Source organism: Dendrobates tinctorius, unplaced genomic scaffold (assembly GCF_039654945.1).
Source record: "Dendrobates tinctorius isolate UK_male_01 unplaced genomic scaffold, ASM3965494v1 ptg000036l, whole genome shotgun sequence".
Classification (NCBI taxonomy): Eukaryota; Metazoa; Chordata; class Amphibia; order Anura; family Dendrobatidae; genus Dendrobates; species Dendrobates tinctorius.
In genome coordinates, this window is record NW_027361704.1 from 34,881,887 (window position 1) to 34,905,858 (window position 23,972).

Genomic DNA, 23,972 nt, shown 5'->3' on the forward strand with positions numbered 1-23,972 from the left:
CGGGTCAGTATTAGTGAGGCCTTTTTGTTGTTTAGCTAAGAGACCCCAAGCTTCTAGTGTTGCGCGGAAGATTGGATGCGTGATAGAATGTACCTTTTTGAGAAGGATAGACTCCAAGACGAGAAGGGAAGGAGACCTATTGTTGTTTAACGCCTTTTCAATGTTGACCCATGCCGGAGGGTCCTCGGTTGACCACCAAGGGAGGCTGTTTTTGACAAGGAGTGAGGAATAGTAAGCTGAGATATTCGGAAGGCCAGCTCCACCAAATCTCCTGTTGCCATATAAAATATTTTTTGCAACTCTGGCTTTTTTCCCGTTCCAAACAAAGTTGTTTGTAATGGATTGAAGGTTGGTAAGGGCGGGGGTGGAAATGGGTAAAGGGAGTGATCTAAAAAGATATACTATTTTGGGGAGGATATAGGCTTTAAATGTTATAATTTTACCCCACAAGAGAGGTTTTTCTCCCCATATATTTTTAGGTCTTTTGAGATGGTCTTTGTAAGGGATTTTAGGTTCAGAGGCATGAGGGAAGGGATATTATTGGTAAATTTAAGTCCCAAATATGTAATGTAGTCTGAAGTCCAGCTCCAAGGACAAGAGCGGCTGATGGAGTTAATTTGGTCGCTGTCTAGATGAAGGGATAGCATCTTGGATTTTGAAACGTTGACTTTGAAACAGGAAATGTCCGAAAACTTCAGCAGAAGTTCTTGGACTTTAACAATTGATTTGATTGGATCTGACAGGGTGAGAATAACGTCGTCTGCGAAGAGGCATATTTTATATTCTTTATCGCCTGCTTTAATGCCATGAATATCCGGGTTATCTCTGATAGACTGAGCTAGGGGTTCAATTGCCAGGGCAAACAGTAGAAGGGAAAGCGGGCAACCCTGCCTTGTACCATTGGATATTTGGAGGACTTTTGAAAGGTGATTGTTAACGTAAACTTTGGCCGATGGTGCAGTGTATAATGCTCTAATGCTAGTGATTAGTTCATGATGAAAGCCAAATTTGGCTAGAGTGGCGAACAAGTAATCCCAATTTAATCTGTCGAAGGCCTTTTCGGCGTCAAGAGAAACTATAATGGATTTGGTTTTATGTGTATTAATGAGTTTCATAAGGTTGATCAATCTTCTGGTGCCGTCTGTAGATTGTCTATTGATTATAAACCCGATTTGATCTTTGTTGATTAGCTTAGGGAGTATGGAGTTCAGTCTGTTTGATAATAATTTAGCATATAGTTTGATGTCTGTATTTATTAACGAAATTGGCCGAAAGTTTTTCATGAGGGTTGTGTCCGAATTGGGTTTGGGGATAAGAATAAGGGTGGCCTCGAGCATTTCCTTGGGGAAATAGCCCAAAGTAGAAGCTGTGTTAAAAATTTTCGTCAAGTGGGGTGCAAGGATTTCGGCAAAAGTTTTATAGTAATTATTCGTAAACCCGTCACGGCCGGGAGCTTTAATGGTTTTAAGGTCGTTTATTGCATCTAGAGTCTCTTTTTCAGTGAAAGGAGATGATAGGGTAGATTTGTCAACTTCATCTAGTTTCGGGAGATTAATTTTGGTTAGAAAAGAAGTGATATCTGAATGACTTGGAGAGGGGAGGGAGGGATTTTGATTGATGTTGTAGAGATTCTCATAGAATGTAGCGAAGGAGTTAGCTATGTCCTGTGGGTGGGACAAGGGGGTATTTTTGGTGGAGAGAATGGTGTCAATCCTGTTTTTCCGTCTAGAATTTTTCAAGATGTTAGTCATATAGCGAGATGGCCGATTTAGATTCTGGTATTGTTTAAAGCGGTGGTTTTTGACTGCTGAGTCATGAAACGAGAAAATCAAGGCCCTAAGCTCCTGTCTTATCCTGGAGAGTTCTGAGCGTACGTCAATCCCTGAATTGGGATTGTCGGTTATCATGGTTTCTTTGATTTTGATTTGATTCTGCAGATCTGTTATTTTTTCCCTGTTTGCCCTTTTATGTCTCGAGGATATCCTGATTAGGATTCCTCGCAGAACGGCCTTATGAGCATTCCAATAGGTGAAAGGGCTGGAAAGTTCAGTATCATTTTCTTTGAAGTAATTTCGTAAGGCTGTAGTAATCTCTGCATTATAGTGTGGAATATTGAGTAATGAGGAGTTGCATTTCCATAGGAATTGTTGGTTGGTGGCAGGGCCGACAGTGAATGTAGCTACTACTGGAGCATGGTCAGAGACCGTTTTAGGGTGGATAGAGATGGAAGTAAATTTGGGAAGTGAGAAAATATCTGTTAAAATTAGGTCAATACGAGAAGCAGTGTGATGGACATCCGAATAATGACTATACTCGATTGAGGTCGTGTTTAGACAACGAAAAGTGTCAAAGAATTCGTTGTAATAAATCCAGTTGTTTAACGTTTCTGTTTTATGTCTATTGGGGGCTGAGGAATCCAATTTTCCATTTGGGACCATGTTAAAATCTCCTGCGAATATTAAGGAACCCTTCTTTATTAGGCTGATTTTCTTTAGAAGCTTATTTAAGAATCTAATTTGGCCCGTGTTGAGGACGTAGACGTTTACAATAGTAAAAATTGAGTTATTGATGCTACAAACTAGGATGTGATAATGGCCTTTCTTGTCTCTTAGTTCTTCAATGAATTTAAAGTTGATGGAGTTTTTTATCATGGTAAGGACTCCTGCCTTTTTCTTTAATCCCGATGATTCATATATGTTGGGAAAGTTTTTGTGGGAAAAGTTAGAGTGAGCGCCTCTTTTAAATTTCGTTTCCTGAAGACACACAACATCAGAACCCAGCACGTTGGTCTCATGATATATTACATGACACTTTCTAGGGCTGTTCAGGCCCCTGACGTTGTACGTGGCCAGGTTTATTTTCATTGTCAGTGTGGTGTTTTGTGGCTGAGAAGATACCTGTGATGCTGCTGTTCTTGGTGAGGTTGTGGCTGATGGAGAAGTTTAGGTTCAGATGGATAAGGTCAAGGGTGTATTGGCTGCAACTGAAACACACAATAAAGGAAAAAACCAGGCAAATTAGCAACAAGTTTGGTCAGAATAAACTTATAGGGACCAACAGGAGCAGAATTCTAAGGCGAACTCTGCTCAGTTCGGGGGGAAAGTTCGTGTGAGGATTTCCCGGCGACATCTTCTGAAGGGAGAAATACGCTCATCCAAGAGTAGTTGAGGGAAGTAAAAGGTGGACGAACCTAGAGTCCAACTGATAACTAAACAATATATAAGGTAAACATTTTTGATGTGTTACTAAAGTATAGGCCTGTTGAAAGATAGTATTCCAAAGGATCGAGCCTGGAGGAAGAGTTATCATAACTATAATTATAATAATAATATATAAAGTGTTACTGTGTTGAATTTCCTTGGGCCTAAACAAGACCCATGAGTCCCTGAAGATCAAGTAGAAGATTTGGAGTCCGGAGACGCCGCAGGCTTGCTTCTAGGTTTAATGTTCATAGATTTGAGAAACTTGTGGCCTTCTTCCGCAGATAGTATAGCAGTAGTTTTACCACTGTGGTGGACCAACAATTTAAGGGGAAATCCCCACTTGTATGGTATGTTATTATCCCTCAAGGGAATGGTAATATCTTGGAAGGATTTCCTACCTTCGATTGTAGCTTTGGATAAATCTGTAAATATCTTGAGATGGGAAAATGGTTCTGGGAAGCCACCATTGTCCCTGATGGCATTTTGAATCCTCTCTTTTATATGAAAGAAGTGGATCCTAAGAATGGTATCCCTCGGGGTATCTTTGGGTAGGTGGGCCGGCTTTGGTAATCTGTGGATTCTATCGATAATTGTCTCTTGGGGAATAAGTGACGGATCAATTTTCTTGAAGACTTTTTGAACATACTCCTCAAGCTTGGCAGGGGTGACAGATTCTGGGATGCCCCTGATTTTCACGTTATTCCTTCTACTTCTGTCTTCTAAATCTGCTAGTTTTCTTTCCAGCCTTATGAGTTCAGACTTCAGTTGCTGATTTTCGTCTGCAGACATCTCTGTTTGTTTTTCTAACGACACCATTCTGGATTCATGATTTTCCAGTTTTTGATTAAACGTTTCAAACGTAGACTTAAAGATTTTCATTTGTGACTCTAATGTGGATTCTAGAGTGAGCTTCAAGTTATTATTAATTTTGTCGGCCAGTGAGGCCATATAAGCCTCGATGGTGTCATGGCTCGTTTCAACATGAGAGTCTAGTTTTGGTCTGGATTTGTCTGGGCTGGTATTTGGTGTTGAAGCCCAAGAATCATTGTCCGTGTCGTTTTTGGGGTCATTTAGAAAAGAAAGTTTCTCACTCCAAGCCCCCGGATTCCGTCTTTTTGAGGAAGCTGATGTATCCATGGAGTCAGTAATTTTGTGGGGCGTCCTGGATCTAGTAGGACTGATGGTATTCCCCAAATCGGAGGAAGGGTGAGATGATTGTCTCTTGTCTTTATCCGATTTGGCGGACATAGTAGTTGTGGAGGGAGTTTTTGGTTGTTTGAGGCTGTTTGATCTGTTTTGACTCATTTTATCGGTATGAATAGAACTAGGCTGCAGAGACAATGAGGGTGAATTGGGAAGTGGTGGCAGCGACTTTCGTCACCCTTTTTTTTATTATTTTTTTTATTTTATTTTTTTATTTGTTTATTATTTTAATTCTCTTTTGTTTTAGTTTGATTTCGTGTATGGCAAAAACCGTCTGGGCAGTCCACCAGTGATTTACGTTATGTGGGGAGTTGAAGCCAGCAGCACTATGGAGCTGGATTAGAAGGCTGCTCCTTTGACGTAAGATACGCTGGATTTTACGCAAATTGCGTATGTGGAGCGCGCAGCTGTGAATCAGGAAGCCGCTCTGAGAGAAGAGAGAGCGGCCCCCGATAAGCCCTGAGGGGGCTAAGAACGCAATTGAAGGAGGATATCTTGGTGGTGGTGGGGGTGGCGAGGACCCCAGGAGCTATTTGCAGTGGGGACGGTGAATGGCAATGCCTTCCCGTGCCGCTGTAGCTACGGCAGTCGGGTTTATCAGCCGGGGGGAGGTGCTCCTGCGCAAGGCGCTTGTAAATATGGCTCTGAACCGCTGCCACAGATTTGCTCCTCAGGATTTTCCAGGCGGGTCTCGGGCAATTGTTCTGACCGCGGGAGGTTAGGTAGCGGAGGCAGGAGGGAAGGATAGGTGTACCGTAATGAAGATGCAGCCGCGGGCGGCCGAAGTCTGAATTTCAGGCGCGCGCTATTGCCTCAAGCCGCTCGGCGGTGTCAGCCGCGGCCAGGGAATGTCGCGCCTGCGCAGTGGGTTTTTTTTTTTTTTTCTTTCTTCTGTAAAAGCACCTGAGTGCCCGTCAGCAAAAATTAATAGTCAATTGAAGAAATAAATCTTTCTGTGAACTATTATATGAGCGTCTTTGTCTCCGGTTACCTCAGAAATAGGCGGTAATCTTCTTTAGGAGCTCCTATGAGAGCCGTGGCCCATGTGGGGGGTCGAATCAGGGCTGAGGGAGGGAGCCTGAGGTCCGGGATCCTCTATCCCTAGAGGGGGCTATAATAAGCCTGATATAAGCTCCTTTACGTGCCGAAGATGGTTCGGATGATTGCTGAGGGGGATTCTACCCCAATTCTTCAGGTGGGATCTGAGCCCAAGTAATACAGTCCGGGTATGGCCCGTAGGCCTCAACAGGCCCCGCAGTAAGTGTTAGGCCTCGCACGTACCAGACCTCAAAAGTCCGTGGGAACTGGCAAATAGGGCTCCGAAGGCCTGGGGTGTCACTCCTGAGTGACTCTGAGAGGATTTCTGTGAGGATTTAGCCTGGATGGGCTATGATTTCAGTTGATTTAGGGTGGATGTGCCGGGAGATCTTAGACTGCACGTCCTACTCCATGACAGTCTAGGCCACGCCTAAATTAAACATTTTTAATGCTTTGCTGCCATGTTGTAACTTTAAAGAAAAATACAGTCAAATACTATACCTACTTTTATTCATCTATTTTGTCATCCAAAACTGGAGTGATCCTAAAGAATAAGAGATGAACATGTTATTTGAGGGTCCCTAATGCTTGGCAACAGAAAAGGCTTAGCACCATCCCTGTACTGTAGCTGATGGGGTAAAAAGACATCACGGAGAATTCCCGATTCAACTCACTCTTCATCAACTGGCCCTAAGACCATCGACAGTATGTTTTTGAATCCGAATATCCTTCAAAATGGAGATGTTCACACTCCAAGACAAACATCTTCAAGAACTAAGTCATCTGCCTGTACCTCTAGTGTCCCTCCAGTAGTTTTATTTGAAATTCATTAAAAACATGGAATCCAAAAATATATAAAGACCTGACGCCTTTCTGGTGTAAAATCACCCTTAGTCATAGGATATGGCAGGGTATACTGAGTGAACTATTTATGTAGCTCTAAGCCAATTACAGGGGAGGCCCCTCGTCTGGTTCCATAAGGGAAAGGTGCCGGGAACGGCATCTCATCTGCTCCCACACCGGTCTTATACCCCGGATCCTTCCTGGGGATGGTCCTGCTATGCTGGTGCCTGTCTGGACTTTTCTCCAGCCTGGGGCCCCTTACTGCCATCCACAGACTTATCTCATCAGCTTGCAACTTACTCCTATACTGCATGCGTCCTGACGTTTGGCAGGTTGCCCGGGCTTCTACATCTAATCAGGAAGTATCCTGGCTATACTTTTCTGCTATGTGCTGTTCATCCCATTTAGTTAACCCCTTTGTTGCCTGTACTTTACTCTATGCTATTCTATGCAGTACACATTACAGCAACACATAGTACAGTTGCATTACAATACATGTCATCACAATATGTAACATTAAGAAACCAGGAGGTGCCGCATGCGATCATGCCTTTTAACGGCTGCAGTTAAGGGTACTTATTCCTCATCGGTGCTTTTTACTGGCCCTGAGAAAAAAGGGTATAACAACCCCCTGTGTCGGAAAATCTCTGGGTTCTTGGCTACCGAGACCCTGGAGAACATGTTTTTACAGTCCCCTGTAATGTGAATAATGGCAATCACAAAGCAAAAGGTTTAAAATTAATTTCTTTCTCTTCTGATATGATCTAGCATATCAGAGAAGAGAGAAATGAGGTCCCACGGGCCACCCCAGTACTTTCACCATTCCCAGGCACTTCTAGTCTGTCCCCCGGCCCTCAGCGTCATCCTCCTGTTAAAAAATGGTAGCCAGCAAAATGGGGAATACATGTATATCCGATTGGTTCCTTTTGATAACTGTGATCAACCCTAACACAGTGATCAGCATACAGCCTGACAGTGTCATGATGAAAAACAGCTCGTGCGACGCTTTGGAGGACGTACTGCTGGTTCCACAACCAAATCAATGTAACACTTAGCTATTAGTGTACCTGGAATGGAAACTGGAGGATCCGGATATCATACATCATTCCTCCACACCTCATAAAAACAGTCAAAATTCCTTATTGTCAGGAGTACTTCTTGAAATAAGCAGCATAACCTCAAGATATTGACCCACTAGGTAAAACCTTTTAATATTGAAAAAACATTTTACGTACAAAAATAATGCATAAATTAATATTTCAAACTTGCTTGTTACTGTCGTCAAGAATCCTTTTTATGAAAAGCTGTATCATCCCGAGGTTTCTTCTTATGAAGTAAAATATTTTAATATTACAAAAATATTTAAGATAGAAAAATAAATAATTAATAAATTAATTAAAAATATAGATAATCATTTAAACTTTGTTAAGCTTTGTTGTAGCTTTTTTTTGGCTGTTTATGTTTTGATAAGCATCTTGAAGGGCTTCCCAAAACTTGCTTGCATTAACCTCTTTCATTTCGTCACATGGATGAAAGCATGGAGTCTAAAATGAAAAACATATTACATATACATTATTTATCTATTTTTTAAATTCAACATTTGTAATGTTCTAAAAGATAAAATTGTGAAAAAATACCAGAAAAAAGCCTGCTTGTGTATTTTATAGATAATTGACATGCAGACAGCATTATTTGACCACAGCGTTTTTGTCACAAAAAAAGCAGCGAAATATGTCAACTACCTGCTCTTAAACACTTCTCTTCTTTTTTCTTTCCCGCTTTTTTATTCATATCTCCCCTATCCAATTAATACTGGTATATAAAATCATTTATCCTAGACTATTATTCTGAAACTAGTTGGTGTTCCTTTTTTTTATTACAGGGGTGATCTGAAACTAATAATGATTTTAATCCTAAATGTCTATTGTAATAATCAAATCGCTTTTCTAATATACGTTAACTAACAAACCCTACTGTTCCCTCTCTACGTTAACTGCTTTATTTAATTATCTTTTACCTAATTCCATTTTAATGAAATTTCATTTGAGAACCCTGGTGCATGCTGGGATACTCATAGGAGACGTCATCGGGGGGCAGAGGCTGTGGTCCCCTAGCAAGAGGGCGCACTGTTAGTGCATATTGTATGTAGAGAAGGCAGCAAGCAAAGAGAGCAGAGACCAACCTCGCCCCCAAAACAGATGTCACATTTGAAGATGAGGCTGATTCCTGCTTTCCGCATTATCTACTTACCATGGGCACTGACAGTGCGCTCTCTTGCCGACTCGTCACTCCTCATTAGCCAAGGATCAGCTGTCGCCCGGATTTCCTCTTCATGTTCAGTTTATCCGAAGGTGAAGACAGTGACACCAATGCTGATTGGGCGCCGGAGTCACGTGTCATTCTACCGCATGACAGCCCCGGGAAAAGAGAGTGCCAACACCGCGGGAACGACGTCGTCATGGGAGGTGAGTATAAGCTTTATTATTTTATCGGGGCCGAACATTTACTTTAAGAATGGTTTGTACTAGTAATGGACAACCCCTTTAAGAAGATAAAAACTTTGATGGGAGTGTTTCTTTTAGGAAAAAGCAGATGTAATAGAACTAAAATGAAAAAGATATTATATGTGTATTGCATTATATTGTATATGGATACCCAGGAAATGCAAGATTTGGATAACATGACACATTCAAATAAGTTTGATTTTCCTATGTCTTGAGTACGATTACTGCCTGCTGGTTTTAGGTGCATAGAAAGATTTACCCCACTAACACATGTGTAATTTTTACCTGATTCAAGTCTTCTAATTAACAATAAAACACTTACATTATTACAAGAGTTAACGTAGATTTGAAAGGTTCCGTTAAAAAATTTTTGAATTCTTTTCGAGTTCAATTCAGCCATTTCTTTTTTATTTCCTTCTCCATTATATACATTGATCCCATCTTGAAAGCAGGACAAATTGCAATTTTGTGACTAAAACAGAAAAAAGATTTCTTAACATCAAGAAATTCAGAACATCTAAAATTACACACCAGAAGGACATGCATTTGATACTGCAAAAATATGGCTTTTATCAATGATAAAACTACTACTACTACCACTACTACTATCACAAACACCACTACCACCACTACTACCACCACCACTACTTCTACGACTACCACTACTACCACCATCACTACTACTTCTACTACTGCTACCACTACCACTACCACCACTACTTCTACAACTGCCACTACTACTACCACCACCACTACTACTACTACCACTACCACTACTACTATCACAAACACCACTACCACTACTACCACCACCACTACTTCTACGACTACCACTACTACCACCACCACTACTACTTCTACTACTGCTACCACTACCACCACTACTTCTACAACTGCCACTACTACTACCACCACTACTACTACTACTATCACTACCACTACTACTATCACAAACACCACTACCACTACTACCACCACCACTACTACTTCTAATACTGCTACCACTACTACCACCACCACTACTTCTGCTACTACCACCACCACAACTACCACGACCACTACTACTACCATCACCACCACCACCACTACTACTACTACCTTTTAGTTGCCTAAAAAATGTTGCAGGTATCCTTAATTGTCATCAGTGAAACAGTCTGCTTGCTGTGCAAAAAATAAAAAAAACAAGCCCTCACACACATCTACTGAAGAGAAACAAAAATGTTACGGGTCTCAGAAAATGGCGACAAAAACCTAAACTTTTATTTACAAAGTTCTGAATTTTTTTCCAGCACTTAATTAAAAAAATCTATGTTACTTTGCTATCGCTGTAATTGGACTGACCTGGAAAAAACATGCTTCCAGGTCATTTTTAGCGTGCAATAAATACCGTAAAAATAATTCTGTAATTGTATTTTTTTAAATCATTTAATTCCACTTTCAAATTTCTTTCACTTTTGTACACTTATGTTGATGCGAAAATAAATAAGTTATGGCTCCTGTAATAAAGAGGGAAAAATGTGAATGTAAAAAAGGAAAATTGGCAGGGGATGCATGGGGATAATAGAAAACAATTACTAAATATCAATGTAAAATCTTTTATTTCTATTTTTTCCTTTCTTTTGCGTTAACTATAATCATAAATGTTGCCCTAACCCTAAACCTTGCACTAGATTATTATGTTAAGTAAATTATTTTTTGCAGGGTCTTTTTTTACACTCTATATTCCTCTCCCAGCAGGTATCTGTCACTTCTCTCACAAAATGACCAGTTAGTGGAGAGGCGAGGTGCCGCAGGGGAGCGTAGCCTGCCTTTCCCTGCCAATCGGGCTGCTACCTCTGTGATGGTATTACATCACTTACAAGTTATTAGCAGGGGCATGGTGTTTTTATTGCTGATTGTACTGCAGCCTTAAAAAAGGCAGGGTTGTCAGTCATTAAAGAATCAAAAAATGGAGCTCAGTATTCATTTGTGAGGATCTTCTTTACTCCACAGTTGCATATATGTAATTAGTTCTTTTGCCTGCAGCTACCACTGGTGACCACACTTTGCTATATTCACACATCTGTTTCACATTTTCCAGATAGATCCATGAAAAATAGATAGCACGTGGGCAGCTTGTATGTGCTTCCTATTTTTATCTCACCACCATGGACCTGGGTGGTCGTGTCTGATCTCCAAAAAAAGACCAGTAACATGCAGTAAGTTTTTACTGCCATGGGCCAAGTCTGGACTGGCAGTCTGGGCAGATTTCCAGTGGGCTTGTCAGTCAGTAGGCTGCCTCCATTCTCAAAGCATCAACTGCACTGACATTAGCAGCCCTGTGCACTTCTTATTGAGGACAGGAAAAAAACCTGGGTGAGTGCATGCAGTGGTCACTTGACCAAAGGTCCTTGACCCACAGGAGAATGGAGGAACTGTAGAAAAGTGGCCCGGAGAGCTATCCCTACATTCTTTCTCCATTTCCAGAAGCACCAACTCCTGGATAGGTGATAGTTTCAAAGTTTTAGTGAGAAGAGTGGGTTGGGGCAAAAAAATAGTAGGGGATGCTAGGAAAAGGCACCATGCTGGTATCAAGATGTTTGAGCATAATGGCTGCCACAGTGCTGCAGTGAGTAGGTAAAGATTTGGGGTACACAATCCGGCTGCCTGTAGAAGAGTGGAGGGGTGTGGGCATGCAATGCTTCAGTGAGTGGTGAGGTACACAGTGCTACTGTCAATGGGGGAGAGTTGGAGGCACAAAGTGCTGCTGTCAGTGGGGGAAGGAAAAGGGAACACAGTGCTGTTGTCAGTTGGGGAGAGGTGGAGACACACAGTGCTATTATGAGTGGTGGAGGTGTCAGGCACATAGTGGTTTTATCAGTGGGGAAAGGAGAGGGCACACAGTGCTGCTGTGAATGATGGACGTGCAAATGGGTCGCCCTCCCAGGGCTGTGGGGTACTCGGTACCGGGCCGGTCCTTCAGAGGGGAATGTCACAGCAGCGGTGACCCGGTCCGTGGCCCTGGGCGCCCATGTAAAAGGGGTTTGAGTGGTGGAATAAAGTTTATGAATGATTCATGATGCCACCTGTGGTGTTCGGCAATGAAGGTGTTAAGCCGACGCTGCAGACAGATCCTCTGGGACAGATGGTGGGGTGCAGCAATGATGTTATAGCCCTCCACAGGCAGGGCTGTTGGTCCCAGGGCAGTGTAGATAGGTGTTGGGGAAGAGGGTGCAGTGCTAGGCACCGGGATGTAGCAGTGCCGGAGAGTTTGTAGGAAAAAGGCAAGGACACAGCAAAGTGTAGTTTCTTTACCTTTACTTTGTAAGTGCAGTCCAGAGTCCAGATTACAGATGGCACAGGAGATGATTAGCCTGGAAGCAACTTCGGAATCTCTCCGTCAGATGGGTTGTGTAGTCTCCTCTCTAGCACTTACTTGAGGTACATGCAGTACTGTGTTACACTGAAGTTCCTCCTTCTTCTTCCCTTTTGGATCTACCTCGTATGGCAGACAGCTGTAACCCTCTATTTCTCTTGGCTCACCCGTCGCTGTTGTGCCTCCGAGTCTTAGGTGGGAATAGAGCATTTACAGCTTCCTATTTCTCTGGTTTCTGTTGCAGGACCTTTAGTATCCATACAACCATGGAGACCAGGCTCCAGATCATGTGCTATCACTGGGAGGGAGCTCTCTATCCTCAGCTCCACCTCCAGCTTCTCTCCACACGTCTCCACTCGTTGCCCTCCTCACACTAACTGACTCATTTCCCTTCCTGGCCCCAGAGAGAAGCTCTTCCCCTTAGTATTGGTTCAGAGCTCCCTCTGCTGGCCTGGAGTGGGAACCGTGTTGCATGACATGGTTAACTGCTAGAGAGACCCTTCATTGCTTCCAAGCTTGACATCACTCTCCCTGGAGGAAGGCAATGCCAGTGTGGCGACCATACTCCTGGGGGCACCACACAAGTCACACAGTGCTGCAGTTAGTGGGGGAGATCACCTCTAGCACAGTGAGAAAATGTCTCACTGTGCAGAGGCGAGTTAGTTTTTCTAACTGTGCTAGCGGTGATTTCACTGAGGTCACCGCAGTTCATTGGCTGAGCGGGGAATGCAGCCTCAGTGACGTGAGATAACCTTGATGATGTCACTGCTAGTCACTGAGGCTGCGCTTGCAGCAGCTCATTCACCAGTGGTTCTCAGCCTGGACGGTCGCAACTTGGTACCATCAAGGTTGAAAACAGTTTATCCCCCAGACACAGATTACGGCATAGGACAGAAAGGCGGACAGGTGAGGGATATGGTTGTTTTTTATTTTTGTTTTATTACAGGAGACAAGGGCTTCGGTAGAATGGGCATTGAGTGAGTATAAATCTGTTTTTTATTAAAAAAAATAATAAAAGTGTGTTTTGTTTTATTTCAAATAAAGGACTTTATTCTGGCTGTGTCCTTATTTACCATTCAACTATATGATTAGCAATGGATATGTGTCTTATAGATGCCTCTACATAAATAATCCATGGGCTTGATGTCACCGGACAATACAAAAGTGACCGCAACCCCACAAATATGAACCCCACTTACCACTGCTATAGGGCAAGTGGGAAGAGAAGGGCAAAGCACCAGAATTGGAGCATCTTATAGATGTGCCATTTCTTGGAGGCTGCAGGCTGCTATTTTAAGGCTGGGGGGGTCAATATCCATGGGTTCTTACCAGACTGAGAATACCAGCACCCCAGCTGTCTACTATAGCAAAGCTGGTTGGCAAAAATGGGGGGACCCCACACTGATTTTTTATATTATTTATTTAAATAATTTAAAAAATCGGAGTAGGGACCCTCTATTCTTGATAACCAACTTTGCTGAAGCTGACAGCTGAGGGTTGCAGCCCCCAGCTGTGGGTTTTGCCTGGTTGGTTATCAAAAATACAGGGGAACCCATGCTATTTTTTTCTTAATTATTTATTTACAGCACAGGCACCGGCTGATGAATACTCCCGTCAGCTGCACCTGCTCTCACTGTTATTAGTGACAGGAGGCGTCGGCTGATGGAATCAGTAGTCCCATCTGCCGACACCAATGACCGGAGGTAAACTTTATATCTCAATCATAGCTGCGATCCATCTGAACGCTATTTAATTTTAAGGTGTTTTTGTCACCACACAGTGATGTACTGTAAGACTGCTTTACGCTTGCCACATCTTCACGACTCCAAAAATATGACTTTCATATCCATCATATCTATGTCGTTCATAAAAAAACTCAATATTCATAATAATCTGAATGGAGCAAAGAAGCTCATTTCAGTCTGATAGCAGTTCTGAGACACATGCAGGCAAGGGCCATTAATCTGTTATCCTCCACATTCTTAGGCAAGCTGGGACTGGGTGTCACATCTGCTAACTATTAGCTTATCCTCCTTAAGGCTACGTTCACATGTAGTGGAACTCTTGCGGAAATTACGGCGAGAATTCCTAATTCCATTCCGCGGGAAAATCACATTTTAAATTCCCGTGGAAAAACTAGCATTTAGCAAGCTTTATTAGATTGCAGAATTACTTGCGTTTTCCAAGCGATCTGTAGCATCGCTTGGAGACCTGATTAACAGGTTGGTCACACTCGTCAAACATAGTGTTTGACGAGTGTGACCAACTTTTTACTATTGAGGCTGCCTATGCGGCATCAATAGTAAAAGATAGGATGTAAAAAATAATAATACAAAAAAAATATTGTTATTCTTACCTTCCGGCGTCCCGCACAGCCTTCCCGCCTCTCTCCACGCTCCCGGTCCCAGTAATCCTTTGCGAGAATTACCGCGATGATGTCCATTCTCGCGGGGTCGCGACATCTCGCTGTCATTCGCGATGATGTCGCGCGAATGACCGCGAGACTTCACGATCCCGCGAGAATGGACGTCATCGCTCGCAAAGGATTACTGGGACCGGGAGCATGGAGAGAGGCGGGAAGGCTGCGCGGGACATCAGAAGGTAAGAATAACAATATTTTTTATTTTAAATTCTATTTTTTACAGGGATATGGTACCCAAAGCCCGGAGGACAGTCTCCTCTCCTCCGGACCGTGCGTACCATCCGCAAATGTTCTGCTTACTTTTCGCATGGTGTGCACAGCCACATGTGGAAAGCAAGCAGAACAATGCATTCCTATGGGTGCGGGATCGCCGCAATTCCGCTAAATTAATGAGCATGCTGCATTTTTTACCGCAAAGCGATTCTGCCAAGGTAAAAACCGCAGCATTAGCACAGCATTGCGGAATCCCATAGGAATGCATGGGATGCTTATTTTTAGCGTTTTCACGGCAAAATCGCGCGGTTAAAACCGCCGCAAAAACGCGAAAAAAATGCCACGTGTGAACATAGCCTAAGACTTGTTTGCAGAGGAAGGGTCTAGGGGATTCCAGTCACCGCTAAGGCTCCTATACTGTTTAATAGATTGTTAGCCTTTCTTCAGTGTGCATTGTGAAAATTATGAAAACTAGATAAGATTTTTACAGTCATATCTATAACAAGTCCCCATCACTTATTAAAACACACTGAGTTAAATACATTTTAAAAATCCTTGATTCTGCTTCTCTTTTCCAGAATCTTTGCTTGCAATCAAACTTGGTATTTCATCAGCCTCACCCCTCTCTCCCAGATGCTGCCAATCACAGCTCATCAGTGTCTGAGACTGCTAGACCAGTTTTGGAGTTGTGATTGGCAGCATCTCGAAGGGAGGAGAGAAAATACATGACTCTGAGAGAAGACTATGAAGATGGACTGCAAGCAGAGATGTCACATACTGCTCTTCCAAAAACAAATGTTAATATTTACAAAACCTACAAGAGACGAAATGAGCAAAAACTCTGATGTAACTAAATAAGTAAAAAGCAAAAGTGTATTTAAATAATACAGAGTTCTTAGTAATACTGTTTTTGATCAAAAATAGCATAAAAACCGTCCCACTGTCGGCAAGGTGACTCTGATCAGGGCGGTCCTACACTGTCTAGTATTAAAAACCTTACCATGTGTCAAAGTTGACCTCAGTGTGTGAATAAGGGCAGATAAGGACCGGGTCCCAACCAGTGGACACCATTCAGGGGAAGCCTTTATCCCCTTTCTGACCTTTGAAGTACTATTCTGTCCATGTGCCCTGGGCCTTAATGCACATGGGCGGAATATTACGTCATGCACGATCAGCCGCTCTCACGGGGGGGAGCGCAGCTGATCGCGGCCGGGTGTCAGCTGATTCTCACAGCTGACACCCGGCACTAAGTGCCAGGAGTGGTCAAGGACTGCTCCTGGCACTTTATCTCCTGGTACACTGTGATCAAACATGATCACAGAGTTCTGAGAGCAAGCAGAGGGGCTGTCATCTGTGACAACCCCTCTGCCTTTGGATCGGAGACCCCGCGGCATGACACAGGGTACGGATCGCTCCCATGGTAACCCGATGTTGTCATGACAATATCCGGGTTACTAGAGCTCAGAGACTTCCTGTCATGCGCAGTGCATGTCAGGAAGTCTCTGAGGTTAGTGAGAAATCAATGCAGCGCTGACAGCTTATATGGCATGCAGATCTGCATGCCATATAAGTGATCAGCCTGCACAAAATGAGTGTCCCATAGTGATAAAACATAGAATGAAATAAAAAAAGTAAAATAATTGTAAAAATATAAAAAAATAAAAAATAATAATAAAAACACAAATATTTATTCCATCAATAAATCAATATTTGAATGAAAAAAATCTATCAATAAAAGTACACATATTTTGTATCACCGCGTCCGTAACGACCCGACCTATAAAACTTTCCCACTAGTTAACCCCTTTAGTGAACACCATTAAAAAAAAAACAAGGCAATAAAACAATGCTTCATCATCATACCGCCAAACAAAAAGTGGAATAACACGCAATCAAAAAGACGGATATAAATAAACATGGTACCGCTGAAAACGTCATCTTGTATTGCAAAAAACAAGCCACCATATAGCTCCATCACCGGAAAAACAAAAAAGTTATAACTTTCAGAATAAAGCGATGCAAAAATATTTTTTTTTCTACAAAATAGTTTTTATTGTATAAAAGCTCCAAAACATAAAAAAAGATATAAATGAGGTATTGCTGTCATCGTACTGACCCGAAGAATAAAACTGCTTTATCAATTTTACCACATGCGGAACGGTGTAAACGCCCCCCCCAAAAGAAATTCATGAATTGATGGTTGTTGTTTATTCTGCCTCACAAAAATCGGAATAAAAAGTGATCAAAAAAGTAATGTGCCCAAAAATGGTACCAATAAAAATGTCAGCTCGTCCTGCAAAAAAACAAGACCTCACATGACTCTGTGGGCCAAAATATGGAAAAATTATGGCTCTCAAAATGTGGTGATGCAAAAACTATTTTTTGCAATAGAAAGCGTCTTTTAGTGTTTGACAGCTGCCAAACATAAAAACCCGCTATAAATAGTAAATCAAACCCCCCTTTATCACCCCTTAGTTAGGGGAAAAAAATAAAATAAAAAAATGCATTTATTTCCATATTCCCATTAGGGTTAGGGTTGAGGCTAAAGTTAGGGTTGAGGCTAAAGTTAGGGTTAGGGTTGGGGCTAAATTTAGGGTTAGGGTTGGGGCTAAAGTTAGGGTTAGGGTTGGGATTAGTGTTAGGGTTGGGATTAGAGTTAGGGTTGTGTTAGGGTTAGGTTTGTGGTTAGGGTTATGGTTAGGGTTGGGATTAGGGTTAGGGGTGTGTTGGGGTTAGGGTTGGAGTTAGAATTGGTGGGTTTCTACTGTTTAGGCACATCAGGGGCTCTCCAAACGCGACATGAGTTTGTCTCAATTCCAGCCAATTCTGCGTTGAAAATGTCAGATGGTGCTCCTTCCCTTCCGAGCTCTGCCATGCACCCAGTGATTTACCCCCACATATGGGGTGTCAGCATACTCAGGACAAATGGCACAACATCTTTTGAGGCCCAATTTCTCCTGTTACCCTTGGGAAAATAAAAAATTGGGGGCGATAAGATCATTTTTGTGAAAAAAATAAGATTTTTTATTTTTATGGCTCTACATTATAAACTTCTGTGAAGCACTTGGGGGTTCAAAGTGCTCGCCACACATCTAGATAAGTTCCTTCTGGGGGTCTACTTTCCAAAATGGTGTCAATTGTGGGGGGTTTCCACTGTTTAGGCATATCAGGGGCTCTCCAAACGCGGCATGGCGTCCAATCTCAATTCCAGCCAATTTTGCATTGAAAAGTCAAATGGCGCTCCTTCCAAGCTCTGCCATGCGCCCAAACAGTGGTTTTCCTGCATATATGGGGCATCAGCGTACTCAGGACAAATTGTACAACAACGTTTAGGGTCCAATTTCTCCTGGATCTGAAGTAAATTTTTTTGTGATAAAAAGTTAAATGTTCATTTTTTGATATACATTCCAAAAATTCCTGTAAAGCACCTCAAGGGTTAATAAACTTCTTGAATGTGGTTTTGAGCACCTTGAGGGGTGCAGTTTTTAGAATGGTGTCACTTTTGGGTATTTTCTATCATATACACCCCTCAAAGTGACTTCAAATGTGATGTGGTCCCTAAAAACAGGTGTAAAAATGAGAAATCGCTGGTCAACTTTTAACCCTAACAAAAAAAATTTTGGTTCCAAAATTGTGCTGATGGACATGTGGGACAAGTTCTTTATTAACTATTCTTGTGGCACATTTCTCTGTTTTAAGTGCATGAAAATTCAAAGTTAGAAAATTGTGAAGTTTTCAAAATTTTTGCCAAATTTCCATTTTTTTCACAAATAAACACAAGTTACATGAATGAAATTTTACCACTTACACGAAGTACAATATGTCACGAGAAAACATTGTCAGAATCACCGGGATCCATGGAAGCGTTCCAGAGTTATTACCTCATAAAAGGATAGTGGTCAGAATTGTAAAAATTTGCCTGGTCATTAACGTGCAAATCACACTTGGGGGTAAAGGGGTTAAATACAATTTCCAACCTGGGCCAGATCTGTGCCTTGCCACTATTCTGCCTCTGAGCTCCTTGGCCAGTTCCTTTGACCTCATGATTCTCATTTGGTCTGACATGCACTGTGAGCTTCAAATCCTATGGAGCTTTTTTTTGGACTTCGTGCGCTGCTTAACAATATACAGAATTACAGTTATGATAAAAGATCAATGTTTTATTCCCAACGTGTTTCGAAGTATAAGCTACTTCTTCCTCAGGGGATGACAGACATGAAAAAATAGCGTTGCTTCCTGACTAAATACACTCCACATTTGAAACATTTGAGTTAAAAAAAAAGCTCCATAGGATTTGATACTTCGGCGGTCACTTGTCTGACCCTTGGACGTGCAGCAGCTTATCACTAATTCTATTTGCCTTTTCTCTCCTACAGCGGGTGAGTAGATTCTATATATTTTTACAAATTTATCATCGGATAAGACCCTATTTGCGCTTTTGTGTTCCTATAGTGCAAATCATGCACTGTGAGCTGTGAGGTCTTATATAGACAGGTGTGTGCCTTTCCAAATCAAGTCCTAGAAGTTTAATTAAACACAGCTGGACTCCAGTGAAGGAGTAGAACCATCTCAAGGAGGATCACAAGGAAATGGACAGCATGTGACTTAAATATGAGGAAAGGGTCTGAATACTTATGACCATGTGATATTTCAGTTTTTCTTTTTTAATAAATTTGCAAAAATTTCTACATTTCTGGGTTTTTTTTCAGTCAAGATGGGGTGCAGAGTGTACGTTAATGAGAAAAAATGAACCTTTTTGAATTTACCAAATGGCTGCAATGAAACAAAGAGTGAAAAATTTAAAGGGGTCTGAATACTTTCCATACGCACTGTATGTGCCAGCCTATAGCTGGGGTATGTGTGCCAGCTTATAGCTTGGGCATCTGTGCCAGGCAAGAGCTGGGGTGGATTTCAGCTACAGTGTATGCCAGTTTTCTGACATCCATTATCACAAATTTGTCACAATGCATTAGGCCATGCCGCAGATAAATGCAATGATATATTGTCACATTCATACTACTTTTTTGACAGATATCGGTATTATTTAATTAATACTAACCATTGTTGGAATTCGAAAACAGTTGCATTCATTTTCCTTGTGGTCAATCTAATAAAGTAAAAAAGACAGAACCATTTAAAGGGTAATCCTCTTGCAGAAAGCTTTTCCCTATCTGCTCAGTTCTATTTAAAACCAAGCAAACTGTGCTTTACTTACCCTCCTATGGTCCAGCGCTGTGACTTCACCACTGCTGTACTCTGAAATATTTGTCTGCATTGGTGACGCCACTTCGTCATCGCCATAGACAATCAGTGAGCTCAGCCGCTCTGCATGGGTAGATGGTAGAAGCCTCCCAGAGTCGCTGAGCTCAGTGATTGGCTTCAGCCACTGCTGCAGCCAAGCGACGTAGACGGAGGCGGCAGTATAGACACTCTACTACAGCCTGTGAGGGAAACAATTTCTGAAAGGACAGAACTCCTTTAACTATTTTCCATTTTACAGATCATATGTGTTATACCATTTTTAAAATCAATATAAATATTATATTTTATACATAGTAATGTAGCGTCGGTCACTACTTGGCTCACACTAGTAACTGCTCCTTTCCATTACAATAATCTCTAGAGGCGGATTCTCATGCAGATCAGGGTTCGGCCCCTAGATCTTGACAGATCATTTTGATCTTTGAAAATTCTTGGAGAACAGGAGAAGTGCCAGAAGACTGGAGAAGAGCAAATGTTGTTCCTATCTTCAAAAAGGGGAAGAAGGTGAACCCAGGCAACTATAGGCCGGTGAGTCTGACTTCTATACCAGGAAAGATCTTTGAACAAATTATTAAACAACATGTATGTCAATACCTGGATAAGAATGAAGTGATTAAACAGAGTCAGCATGGGTTTGTAACTAATAAGTCATGTCAGACTAACTTAATTTCCTTCTATGACGGTATCACTGATTGGGTGGATCAAGGAAATGCTGTAGATATAGTATATCTTGACTTCAGCAAAGCATTTGACAAAGTCTCTCATACAATCCTTATTGAAAAAATGACTAAGTATGGAATGGACAAGGCAACTGTTAGGTGGATTCATAACTGGCTTAGTGATCGGACCCAAAGAGTGGTCGTAAATGGCTGCACATCCAGTTGGAAGAATGTCTCAAGTGGGGTACCACAGGGCTCTGTCCTGGGCCCTGTATTGTTCAACATCTTTATCAACGATTTAGATGAAGGAATTGAGGGTAAACTGATTACATTTGCTGATGACACAAAGCTAGGAGGGATAGCTAATACTAGAGAAGAGAGAGAGAGGATTCAAAAAGATTTAAATAAACTGGAGAAGTGGGCAGCAACTAACAGAATGGTTTTTAACAGGGAGAAATGCAAAGTACTACATCTGGGCAATAAAAATGAAAAAAGCATATATAGAATGGGAGGAATAGGGCTAAGTGACAGCACATGTGAAAAAGACTTGGGTATACTAATAGATCACAGACTGAATATGAGTCAACAGTGTGATGCAGCAGCAAAAAAGGCAAATGCAATTCTAGGATGTATTAACAGAAGCATACAGTCTAGATCACGTGAAGTCATTATTTCCCTCTACTCCTCTTTGGTCAGACCTCATCTGGAATATTGTGTCCAGTTTTGGGCACCACATTTTAAAAAAGACATCAACAAACTGGAGCAAGTTCAGAAAAGAGCGACCAGAATGGTGACCGGTCTGCAAACCCTGTCTTATGAGGAAAGGTTGCAGGATTTGGGAATGTTTAGTTTGCAAAAGAGAAGACTGAGAGGAGACTTAATAGCTGTCTACAAATATCTAAAGGGTTGTCACATTGTAGAAGGATCAACTTTATTCTCATTTGCACAAGGAAAGACTAGAAGCAATGGGATGAAACTGAATGGGAGGAGACACAGATTAGATATTAGAAAAAACTTTTTGACAGTTAGAGTGATCAATGAGTGGAACGGGCTTCCACGAGAAGTGGTGAGTTCTCCTTCAATGGAAGTCTTCAAACAGAGGCTGGACAGACATCTGACTGGGATGATTTAGCGAATCCTGCTTTGAGCAGGGGGTTGGACCAGATGGCCCAGGAGGTCCCTTCCAACTCTACGATTCTATGATTCTATGATTCTATATGGATTTCTCGGATAGCAAATATCGAGGTATCATTTTATTCAACTTTCTATTACATATACGTCAATGTGGACGGCTTATAAGGGTTAATGCTACTGACAGATTCCCTTTAAAGTAATCAGAGATTTTCCTCTTTTACAGAACTCCACTCATGTACACAGAGATAATTTTCTACCTGCAGCCACCACAAGAGGGAGCTTGGGAACTGTCTGTAGACACTTATAAAATGAACTGAATAGTAAGCTATTATGGAGAAAGCACTAAAACTTGTTCTAGTGGTGTTTGTAGATAAAGATAGATTTAAAAGATAAAATGCTCTATGTGGAGGATTGGGAGCTCTAAATATGAAAAAATAAACATGCGCATGAAAATGATTTATAGCTGTGAAGGTTTTTTTTTATACCGCAGTTTATTACAAGAACTTACAATAACTGAACATTATGGAAGATAAATGCAATTTTCAGTGAAGATACTTTACTACAGGGCTCGCTCACACCACTCTTTTGAGTGGACGAGTGCTATTAGATATTTTTTCAAATGGCTCTCAGACCAACATTAATTGATGGGGCGATTTCACTTTGAAACCGGAAGACACTCACTCATTCAAGTCTATGGGTGTGAGAGAAAAATAAGACTGCACTTGGATGACATCTGAGTGCAGTTCTATTTCCGCAGACTCACACAATGGAGAAATAATGCCCTCCATATTCTTCTCATCAGACAATTGGATCTCACTGTGCTGACACTAAGCAAACTTTGAGACTAGTATGGCGCCACCCTTCAGCGGCAAATTTTTAGGAAAATAACTGATGAGTGTCACGTTGCAGCTCTGCAGGTAAATGCAAACTCCACAAGATGGCAGCAAAGTGAAGGGAAGGTTGAAATACTGCACAGAGCAGACCAGCAGCACTGCAGCGAGGCTACCACCAGGTGGCAGCAGAATAGTCAAATAAGCCGGGTCGATACCAGAGAGTAGCGCAGTACCAAGGGAAATACCAAACACACAGTCAGAGGAGCACCAAAAGGTCAGTACCGGTCAGAAGCAGAAATACAAGAGGCAAGAGACAGGAGCAGGTCAGGGCAAAGCCGAGTCGGGTACCGGAGAATTCAAACACACAAGGACACACCGAGACGGGACAGGCAGGGATGGAAAACACAGACACAAGCAAAGTCAGCTAAGCACAGCAGGACAAACCAGGGGTTCTCCAGAGTCAGCTACACAAGCCCTGTTCAGGAACTATAACTGACACTGCCTGCAGGAAGCATGACAGAGAAATAGCCGACCTGACACCAGAGCGAGGCAGAGAAAAGTTAACCCTTGAATGTCAAGACCGGGAAAAGGAGAGATAGGAAAAACCTGGTCTGGATCATGACATTATGATATATGTTACACAAAAGTGAGGGTTATAAAAAGCCCACAGAGAATCTATCCCTTAAAATAAATTTTATTGAAATACTTCATTAAAATAGTATTACAAAGGTCCACGTATAATACACCTGTGTTTCAAAAGCCTATCCTATAGTAACACAGTAATAGAAGGGGTTAAATTCTCTAGTGAATTTAGACAAGAAAGACCCGGATACAGGTAATATACTTACAAGTAGGTAGTGCCGCTTGTTGGAGGCAACATAATAAAACGTACGTTGGGGCAGCGGGGACACTCCAACAAGCAACACAACCTACTTGTAAGTATTTTACCTTTGCCATTTGTAGCTATGAGTGTTTATCCCTGCATCAATGTTCAGCAGCCTTTGTGATACCACTGATTATTCACCTATCTTAACTAAGTATTTAAATAAAAAATATTTTAAAGGATATATACTCTGTGGGTTTGTTAAGACCCTCACTTTTTTGTAGCATGAATCGACTGACATCTTTCCTTCATTTATTTATTTATTTTTTTTTCATTAATCAGTAGTATATGGTATACGGTCCCTTATACTCAAAGTATATTTACTCTGAAAGGCTGTGTATGGGAGAATGATAATGTGTATGGGCTGCCATTCATTCTGCCCACAATTTGGGGGGCATGAATTACCTGACAAGTACCCTT